The sequence below is a fragment of the Petaurus breviceps genome, unplaced genomic scaffold (assembly GCF_028583685.1).
Source record: "Petaurus breviceps papuanus isolate PSGF00001 unplaced genomic scaffold, PetGlider_PUasm1.0 229, whole genome shotgun sequence".
Taxonomy (NCBI): domain Eukaryota; kingdom Metazoa; phylum Chordata; class Mammalia; order Diprotodontia; family Petauridae; genus Petaurus; species Petaurus breviceps.
Window position 1 is genome coordinate 23844439 of NW_027185903.1, and position 11561 is coordinate 23855999.

Here is an 11561-nt window from a genome sequence, read left to right on the forward strand (position 1 = left end):
AGTTAGACTGGATCACCTCCAAGGTTTCTTCTAGCCCTAATATTCTATTAATCACTGAAATCCCTTTCCTCAAGTGGAAACGCTTTCATGGAAACAAATTGCCTTTCCTTAGCTGTTTTTACTCCTAAATCTCATTTCAACAAATAGAAGTACTTCATTTCTAAATTTTTAGGGCCTAAGATGCCTTTTCTCATTCCTCATGTATTCCTGTTCCAAGTTTGTTCTGAATATTAGCAAAAGAATAAGCTCTGATATTCAAGCCCCACAAAAATACTGTCTCATCATTTTTTCACCAAGCCACAAAATGTAGAATGAAGAGCTGATCTTTGCATTGCCTTTCCCTTCATACCAACAACCAAACTAAAACACTTCCCTACTCTAACCTGAATTGGAAAACTGCTCTGTAACTCATAAGAGAAAATTGGGTCTGAATAAATAACAAAGATAATCTCATGTTTTTGAAAAGGAAGAAATTACCACAGTTCACCTTGAGGATTAAGTTCTAGTGGGAAGCTTTTGGACTCATTAATTAAAGCTTACATGGAAAGATGTGGATCTTTCCAGTGAAAATATCCAGAGGAATACTAGTTCTTCATCCCATAAAATAAACTACCTTCTCCCAGAAGTAGAATTCTCTTTAAAATACATTCCATGTTTCTGAACATACCCATTTAGAACAAATAAAATGGTTTAGGTTGTGGCTTGTTTTTATATTTTTAGCCATAGTGCATGTTTTCATAGACAGGTTCAGATAAATTCATTAATGTAATTTGGAATGCGTCACTACCAGTGTCAGAATAGTTTCGTCCTATTTGATTAGAAACAAGCCGAGTATTTATGAAACACCTGTTATATGAAGATGGATGCATTGTGAGAAGAGAAGTATAAGAATCTACAGCTGTCGTGGAAATTTTCCAGATAATTCAAAGAAAGGTGGGCTAAAATACTTAGACATTTCTTATCCTGAATTTTCCCTCAGCAAAGTAACAAGTACATACAGCTGCCAAACAAGATGGAAGGAAATTCCTATGGTTGGACCATTTTAGATTGTTTTCTATTAGGTCTTCTGTCTTCTGTGCCTCAGGCCCAGGGGCAAATAGCCTTGAGTTCTCCAATTTTTGCTATGCCAGTGGAGTGGAAACTGATAGTTTCTGCCAACCAAAAAAGCTTTGAGTACAGAAAGCTAAGTCTAGAGAGGTTCCTCATCAAAACTTTGACCACAAGATGATGAATTTTGGCCTTGTAATAGGGACCATTTGCATACTAACTTTTGTCGAATTGAAGTATATCTACCAGTGAAAGATTTGGTCTCCTAGAGATAAGGCCTATTGAATGAAGGCCTAGGAATGAATTATTAACCTCCCTGTGAGACTGATTCTGTATCAGAAGATCAAGTTTCTCTGATTTTCCAATTTCATACCTCAAATCCTCAGGAGTTCTTAGAAGCAGTGAGATTTCAATCTAACAAGCTTTCATTTTGGAAACCAGCAAATTTAATTCATGGATGAAATTTCCTAAATCTACTTTGACTGCTGTCAGTCCAGGAGATCTGGGGGCCTCAGAACTAAAGGAATTGTATTCACAGATCACCACCAAACCATTGGGCAGAAAATTCACATCCAAGGTCTCCTTGCCCATTAGATCCCAAGAGTTTTCATATATAACATGCCAGCTGTGGATGCAAAATTGAAAAGAAATAGGTATTTCTTTCTGATGACCTCAAGAGCCCATGCCCCTGACAGTTTGAACACCCTAACCATTCCCTCAGCCTCTTTATCCTGATCCTGCCTTTGAGACCAAAGGATCTACCAGATCCTTTCTGGTAATCTTTAAAATTTTTATTTAAAAGGAGACCATTGAAAGGAAACTTCTTGCCTATTTCTTGGGGGTGGGGCATAGAATTAGAAAATGTAGTTTATGATTAATAGATTGCTAGAATAGAATTTAAGTACTAGACAAGAACCTTGGAAGTCCATCCTCTCATTTAATAGATGAGGAAATCAAAGCCCAGTGAGATGAGGTTCCTTCATGTTCCTCATTAATTCATTAAACATTTCTAGAGCCTCTTGTGTCCCCAGAAATAGACAAGGGACACACGTTTTTTTTTTGTTTTTTTTTTTTAAGCAATAGGGGTTAAGTAACTTGCTTAAGGTTACACGGCCAGTTATTTCTGAGTGTGGTGCTGAGTATCTGAGCCCGGATTTGATCCAGGTCATCCCGACACTGGAGCCGATGCTCTTACTCGCTGAGCCACCTGGCCGCCGGAGGGACACACGTTCTTGGGACACACATGCAAGAGGTAGAAGGCAGGATCCCTGCCCTCGGAGAGAAGGACAAACACATACAACTAGAGGTCATTTATGGTCAATATAAGTTGTCCAAAAGTAGGCATTTTTAAATCAAGAACACTAAATTAAGCACCTACTATGTACCATGCTATAGATACAAAACGAGAAATGAGACAAATCCCTGCCCTCGAAGAGTTCACAGTCTAATGGGGGGAAGGGGGAGGCAGGGGAGCAAGGAAATGAAAATGTACGAACAAGCTATATACAGAGTAGATAAGAAATCATTAAAAGAAGGTCCTAGAATTAAGAGGGTTTGGGAAAGGCTTTCTGTAGAAGACGGAATTTTAGTTGAGAGCTAAAGAAAACCAAGAGTGGATGAGGAGGGAGAGTATTCTCAGAATGGGGAGCAGCCTGAGAAAATCCCTGGAGCTGAGATAGTGGACAGTACCCTGATCATAGGAAAACCAGATGAAGGGCTTGAGAATATTTGGCCAGAAAATAGAAGGCTTAGAGAAGATCTGATAGCTCTCTTTAAATATTTGAAAGCCTGTCATGTGGAAGAAAGATTAGATTTTTTTTTTGGCCTGTCTGTAAGGGACAGAATTAGGAACAATAAGGGGAAGTTGGAAAAAGGCCTATTTCCTCTCAATGTAAAGAAAAGCTTCCTTAGGCTTCAGACAGTCTGCAAGTAAAACAGGCAGCCCAAGCAATGCTGTGTATTCCTTATCTCTAGAAATCTCTAAGCAGAGGCTGTGCAGCCACTTACAACGAACATGATAAAGGAGATTCCCAGTCAGGTCCTTTCCAACTGTGAGATTCTCCTCTTCTGTCAGAGGCTGCCACAGGACAGGGTGAGATACCCATTAAGGCACAGAAGGAAGAAGCAAGAGACAAGTGGACAGCATCTGATGTTTGATTAGTGGTAATAGGAGAGAGACAGAGGCAGAGACAGAAAGAGGGACAGAGAGAGAATTAGAATGGGTAGAAATGATATTTCCTCAGAAGATCTTCCAGAAGATAACTATTGAAGGCAGCAGTTACTGGTTATGTTAGGGTGTTGGCAGGAATCTGCTAATTGCAAATCAAACAGCAACCAATACTTGGGAGCCTTAGGCACAATAAATGGGCAGATTGCCGAGACAGTTAGTAACAAGAGTTAGCCCTGGAGATCTAAGGTTCTTCTTTTCATTAATTACAGAAAGAAGGTATGGAATTCAAATATCCATTTATGTGTCTAATCTGGCCTCAGACACTAACTGTGTGACCCTGGGCAAGTCACTTAACCCTATTTTCTTTAATTTTCTCCTCTGTAGAATAAGCTGGAGAAGGAAATGGCAAACCACTCCAGTATCTGTGCCAAGAGAGCCCCAAATAGTCGGACATGATTGAAGCAACTAAATAACAAAGGTTCTTTTCATTAAGAAAGTATGGGATTCAAATATCCACTTAACCACAGGTTTTTAGACCTAAAGGGAAGCACCAAGATCATGTAGTACAACTTCCTTATTTTATAACTAAGGAAAATGAGGTACTGGGAGTTGACTAAGTGATGGGACAGTGATTGCCAAAAGCAAGGTGATTGGGAAAGGAGGGCCTCAAACTGAGCTCTAATGAGACTCTGGACTACAGGTCACCTTTCCAATGCCCCAGAGATCCATAGGAACCATGATAGGCTTGTGTTCCTGCTAGTGACAAGTAGTAACTGTGGGTGAATAAATGAATGTTGGTCTCCCTGCTGAAGGAGGTGAGAGGGACGGGGGATTATTTCTGTACTCTCCAGCTTACCCTAGAGCATGAAGTGTTATTGGAATGAATTAAAGTTTGACAAGAACACGGAAGAGGAGGATTAACCTGAAAAGGAAGGGGGAGATCCAAATCTGTAGCAATTTGAAGGATAAAAGAATGTGTGACAGAGATAAGGGGGGGGAAGAAGAGTCACTGAACCTTTATTATAACAATGTTAACAAGTTCAAGGTTCTTTCTCCAGAAGGTGGAACTGTATCTTCTGCAGAGAAAGCAGCAGCCTCCAGTGCTCCATGGGATGGTTATGAAGCTCCGTAGGAACCAGAGGATGAGAAGATATCTGGTAATTGTGATAAGAAGGTAAGCTACTTGAAGTCGGGAACTGGCTCCCTTTTGTACATGTAGCCCACAGGTACTTAATAGACTTGTGGCTGTGCTTGTCTTTCTTTTCAGTCATGTCCAACTCTTCGTGACCCCATTTGGGGTTTTCTTGTCAAAGATACTGAAGTGGTTTGCTATTTCCTTCTCCAGTTCATTTTACAGATGAGGAAACAGAGGCAAACAGGGTTAAATGACTTGCTCAGGGTCACTCAGTTAGAGTCAGAGGCCAGATTTGAACTCACAAAAATGTCTTCCTGACTCCAGGCTCAGCACTCTATCCACTGTGCCACCTAGCTTCCCACTTAATAGAGGACTTGTTTTATATATTGATCAATTAATCACTCACCCTTCTGAGAGGCCTCAAGGTTGCCCTATGTTGACATGACATAAGCAATAGAGAAATGTGCTTCTTCCTAGAGTTTGAATGGGAAAGAATCCCAGGGATCATCAGATCTGATGAACAATAACTACTTTTTACAGTTCATGGAGGGCCAAGTGATCTGGGTATTGTTGTTCTTCAATTGTTTCAGTTATGTCCAACTCTTCATAACCCCATTTGGAGTCTTCTTAGCAAAGATGCTGGAGTGGTTTGCCATTTCTTCTCCAGCTCGTTTTACAGATGAGGAAACTGAGGCAAACAGAATTAAGTGACTTGCCCAGGATCACACAGCTAGTAAATGTCTGAGGCTGGATTTGAACTCAGGAAGATGAGTCTTCCTATCTTGAGGGCTGGTATTCTATGCACTGTGCTACCCAGGTGCCCTAAATGATCTGTTTAGAAGAAGCCTATTATAATACATCTCTTGGCTTTATGAAGTCATGGGCAAGAAGCTGTTACTTATTGTTTGTGTGACCTTAGGCAAGTCACTCCACATCCATGGGTCTCATTTCCCTTATATGTAAGAGTAGGAGTTTGAAGTAGGCAGTTTCTAAGGACCCTTCCATCTCTATATCTGTGGTCCGATAAAACTGAGCTTATAGATACATGAAGACTTCCTCAATGATAACAATTAAAGGGAGAGCTCTCAGAAGAGAAAAGAATATATGGGAAATGAGACTGGTCAAGAAGATGAGTGGATTTTGGATTTCTGCACCAATGCTTTAAGAAACAGAAATGGGAATCACTTGTCCCATCAGCTTCCCTGCTTTCTTCCAACTCCATGAACATCATGCTGTCTCCAGAATAAACTTATCATCTGAAATCTTATTGTCATGGAGACTGGCTCAGCTTTGACACTCAACATCTCTGCAACAGCTCTGTTTTTTCTCCCTTCTGATTGGAGGGCTGGAAGATGGAGTAATAAACTCCTTCCAAAATTCCCTTTAGAACGGGCTCAGGCCGATAACTTGTCTTTTCCCAGCAGCTGCTGCTTGGTTTTGAGACTATGAGCTGCAAGCCTAAGATTACCCTCTGTCCCTCTCCATGTCAGCTTCCTTTTGTGTTCTGTCTTCCCAAGGTGGATTGCAAGCTCCTTAAGGGCAGGGACTACCTTTCTGTTATTTGTATCCCTAGTGCTTACTACTGGGGCTTGCACTTAGTATGGGCTTAATGAATATTTACTGACTATTAATAGAAGCCTGCCTTTAATGAGGGCCAATAATAATATATTTGCCTTGAGGCTTGCAGTTTTAATCAAAGGGTTTTAAACTGAGATGAAGTAGAGAAAGGAAAATAACTGCTCCCATATATCTGCTATACCAAATACCACAGAAGAACTATAGAGGAAAAAGAATACTAGTGGAGAGGGGCAGCTAGGTGGTGCAGTGAATAGAGCACTGGCCTTGGAGTCAGGAGGACCTGAGTGCAAATCTGGCCTCAGACACTTAACACCTACTAGCCGTGTGACCTTGGGCAAGTCACTTAATCCCAATTGCCTTGCCTTCCTTCCTGCAGAAGAAGAAGGAAGAAGAAAAAGAAGAAGGAAGATGAAGAAAGAAGAAGAAGAAACTGAGTAATCATGAGCCACCATATCCAAAGAGGGGACAGGAATGATGCTCATGAATTCAGATAGCCGTAGACAAATGCATAGAATATATAAGATAAACAAATTAAACCAGAGACTTTAATACTAAAAGGTAAAGATGACTTCAAAGCTATAACTGACACTTGATTAGACCTGACTCACGATCATGGCTATGGAAAGGTTTGTCTCATTTAAAATTGACAGATTACATAAAAGAAAATTAAGGGACCATTGTATTAGAAAGAAATACTTCCTTATGAGAGAGGTTAAGAGCATCATTGAGAGCTTTGAGGTGAGAATCAATGGAAGGGGAAATAAAAATGATGGTCCAGTGAAAGTATTCTATAGACCAACCAGCCAGAAGGAGAAAATAGACAATAGCTTCCAACAGGAGATCATAAAGTTAGGGCAAAGGCATAATGAAGAAGTGATTGGGAATTTCTACTATCCAAATATCTACTTGATCTCTTTCTCTTCTAAAAGCAGGGTAGTTGATAAATTATTGACTTGCTTTGATGATGATGATTTTGTTATTCAAAATGTTGAGGAACCAAGAAAGGAAAATATGATTCTGGATCTCATTATGGCCAATTAAGTGGTTGATGAAGAAACAAAGTGAGAAACCATGGGAAGAATTGACCATACCATCTTAAACTTCATAATAGATACATAGGAAGGAGGCTGGGTATAGTATGTTGTGTATCTTAAATTTTAAAAGAACAATTTTCAAAGAATTTAGGAGGACAGGAAGAATCCCAAAGGGACCAATATAGCTGCAAAAGAAATTCATTGACCAAACTCATATTTTTAAAAACTATATACAAAAGATGGAATCAGGAATGAATAACTATCAAAGAATAGAGAAGAATAACATGGTTCTGAAAAGGTGGTGTCACGTATACTAAAGCCCAGAACTAATTGGGGATGGTGGTGAATGCTAAAAATGACCCAAACAGACTTTAAATCAACATTAAGATTAAAGGAAAAATCGGAAAAAAAATGTAAGGTTGATGGTCCAGATGAATGAGGTAAGTATGGCAAGAGAAAGTAAAACTGCTTAACTCTTTTTAAATTATGTTTTTGCTACCAAGGAGAATGTATTTCTGAGTGGTATATCTAGAATAAATATGGCCAACAGGGACGTGAAACCTAGCAGACTTCAATGAGCTCAAGTCACCAGGCCTGGAGGAACAGAGCGGAGAGATGGACTAGACAACACTGCACATGAAAGAACTCTATAGCTTTTTAGGGGACCACAAATTCATTGTTAGTTAACAGTGCCTCAGGCTACAAGACAAGGAGGAAGCCTTCTGAGATCTTACTGTGCTATGAGAGGCATAGTCCCAAGGACAAGGGAGGTGACCGGCCCGCTCTGCTCTGTTCTTGTCAGACTTCAGAATGTTGTGTTCAGTTCTGGGCACCATGTTTTAAGAAGAGTACTTTATAAACTTTATAAACATCTAGAAGAGAGCTAAGGGGACTCAAAACCACCTCCTTCAAGAATCAGCTCAAGTAACTGAGGAGGAGTTCAGCATGACGGCTCTTCAAGTATGAGTTGCTGTTATATGAAAGAGGAATTCCATTTATTCTGCTTGACTACAGAAGGGCCTACAAGTGGAACATGAGCAGAGGTACCAGGGAGGAACATTTCAATTTAGGGCAGCTAGATGGCCCAGGGGGATAGAGTCCTAGACCTGTAGTCAACATTCACATCTGGCCTTAGATACTAGCTGTGTGACCTCAGGCAAGTCACTTAACCTCTGCCTGCCTCAGTTTCCTTCTCTGTAAAATGGGGATAATAATAGCACCTACCTTCCAGGGTTGTGTTTAGGGAACACAGCTGTTTGTAAAATGCTTTAGAAAACCTTAGTGCACATGGAAATATGTTTTGCTAAACCTCACATATATAATTGGTACCATACTGCTTGCTTTCTTCAATGGTAGGGAAGGGGCTGGAGGGAAAGAACTTGGGATTCAAAAAAGTTTTTTTAAAGAATGTTAAAAATAATTTTTTAAAGTTTGTTCAAAAACTCTTGTAAAACTAACATCATCATCATCTCAATAAAAGGAAAAACTTTTCCAAAAATTAGTTTTCCAAAATTAAAAGGGACTACCTCAAAAAGGGCTGAAATTCCCAGTTCTTTAAATAGTGGCTAAATAATTCTTCATCAGAGATGTCATCAGGGGGGTTTTTATTCAGGGACTGATTGACCTACATGACCTATAAGATCCCTTTCAATTCTGAGATTCTGTAAATAAGTCCAAAGGAGATATGATAAAAAGGAAAAAAAAATTCTACACATCAAGTGGTGAGGGAAACAAGAGGAATGACCAGAGCAGTGAGATTAGTCAGAGAAAGTATTTTGGAAGATGTTCAAGTTTGGTCTTTGTAAGAAGTAATGACAATAAATTGGCATAGAAGAGATGAAAGCATTTTCCAAGCTGGAAACCTAGAGATGGAGAGACTTCGTTGTAAGCAGGAGTGAAGAGTGAGGATCAAATTGTGATCAGAAGCCTGGCCTTGGGCTTGCCCCTCAGCTCAGTCACCTGTCTGCTCTCTGTGATGGGGCAAGTGACTTCACCGTCCTCATATGTCCAATGAGAGGGTGAGATGGGATGATCTGGAAGATCCTTGACAACTTTTCATCTATGATCCTCTGAGAGGATTGGAGATTGATAAAGGAATTTCAATTTGACAGTATTGATAATGAGGAGCACCTGTAGTTTCAAAGGGGCAGAAATATGGTTAAAACAGCAACAAACACCACCAGAACTTGCATCTAAGCTAAATTAACCTGGAGATAATGTGTAGGGTGGATTGGAATAGAGAGGATTTGGAGGATCAGGGACTGGGAAGAGAGTAGCGTGATGTGAAGATTACTATTAAAAGGGCCTGGGCTATGAGGAAGAATTCAGAATGAAGAGGGAAAGAGATGTGTCTTTGTGTAGGAAGGATTGCACTGCAGAACCCCAGTTACCATTTAAATTACTCAAGGCTAAAATATCTCTGTTAAAAACCTGGGGAACTGAAAACATGGGGGGGTGGAGTCAAGATGGCAGAGTAGAAACAGGACCTCTGAGCGGCTCCAGCTCCCACCACCTCCAATCCATGTAAACGAGGACTCTGAACAAACTCTGGAGCTACAGAACCCACAAAATGACACAGAGAAGCTAACCTCCCACTGAGGACAGTCCAGCAGGCCAGCAGGAGTCAGGACAAGCCTGACCAGCCACTGGATGGAGGGACTCCAGATCACCAGCAGCTGTGGTATTTATTATTAGAATTATCAACACATAGATGCAAAGGAAAAATGAGAGGTTAGTGCAGTGTGGACTTTGGGACCCAGTAGTTGGGAGTGTATCAGCTATTGCTGCTGAGGGTTGTGGTGCAGCTCCCGCCATGTGGCAACTTTAGCTTTTGGCCTGCTGAGTGTAGGGGGACCAAGCAACCAGTCTGAGGGGTAATTGCTCTTGCTTTAACCAGCTTGGATCTGAATTGTGGTCTAGGGTGGAGGTCCTGGGGTATGTGACTAGCTTGCCAGACTTTGTGGAGGCTTCAGAGAGGGCACCCAACTAATACCTCCTGCAGCTGAGAAAACCTCAGCGTTTGGAACGAAGCTCCCCTGTCTGGTGGCAGAGTCCTACTGTGGCAAAAAGCCCAAAAGTCAAGTAATTGAGTGGCAAAATGAGCAGCCAAAGAAAGCAAAACAAGCAAATCAATCCAACATTAGACTCCTATTTTGGGGATAAAAAGGATCAAAGCATGGAGCAGGAGGAAGACAGTGAAGTCAGAACTCCTGCACCAAAAACTTCCAAGAAAAATATGAGCTGGTTACAGGCCATAGAGGACCTTAAGAAGCAGATAAGAGAAGTGGAGGAAAAATTGGGAAGAGAAATGAGAACGATGCAAGAAAATTTTGAAATGAGAGTCAACAGCCTGACTGAGGAAAATAATACCTTAAAAAACAGACTAACTCAAATGGCAAAAGAGGCTCAAAAAGGCAATGAGGAGAAGAATGTCTTAAAAGCCGAATTTGCCAGATGGAAAAAGAATCTCAAAAGCTCACTGAGGAGAATCATTCCTTCAGAATTAGATTGGAGCAAATGGAAGCTAATGACTTTATGAGAAATCAAGATGCTGTTAAACAGATCCAAACAAATGAAAGAATAGAAGGCAAGATGAAATATCTCATGGGAAAAACCACTGACCTGGAAAATAGATCAAGGAGAGATAATTTAAAAATTATTGGACTACCTGAAAGCAAAGAAAGAACCTAGAAATCATCCTCCAAGAAATTCTTAAGGAAAACTGCCCTGATGTTTTAGAACCAGAGGGCAAAATAGAGGTTGAAAGAATCCACCAATTACCTCCTGAAAAAGATCCCAAAAAGAAAACTCCTAGGAATATTATAGCCAGGTTCTGGAATTCCCAGATCAAGGAGAGAATATTACAAGCAGCCAGGAGGAAACAATTTGAATATTGTGGAAATACAATCAGGATAACTCAGAATCTGGCAGCTTCTACACTGAGGGATTGAAGGGCCTGGAATATGATATTCCGGAGGGCAGAGGAGCTGGGATTAAAACCAAGAATCATCTACCCAGCAAAACTGAGTGTCATGTTTCAGGGGAAAATATGGTCATTCAGTGAAATAGAGGACTTTCAAGCATTCTTGATGAAAAAACCAGAGTTGAATAGAAAATTTGACATTCAGATAGAAGAAGCAAGAGAAGCAGGAGAAGGTAAACAGTGAAAAGAAATCTTAAGGAACTTATCAAAGTTGAACTATTAACTTTCCTACATGGAAAAATGATAATTGTAACTGATGAAACTTTTCTCAGCATGAAAATAGTTGAAGGGAATATATATATATGTATATATATACATATATGTCTATATTGGAGGGTATACGGGCTTATGAATACATATGTGAATGTGTGTATGTATGTTTACAGGTATACATAGATAGAGGGCACAGGACCAATGTAATAGGAAGGGATGATACTGTGAAATTAAGAGGTGAGAGAGGAATAGAATGAGAGGAGATGGGTAGAGACAGAATGGGGTAAACTATCTCACACAGAAAAAGTAAGGGAAAATGGTTACAATGGAGGGGAAGAACAGGAAGGCAAAAGCGAATGGGTCAACCTTATTCTCAGTGAATTTGGCTCGGGGAGGGGGTGA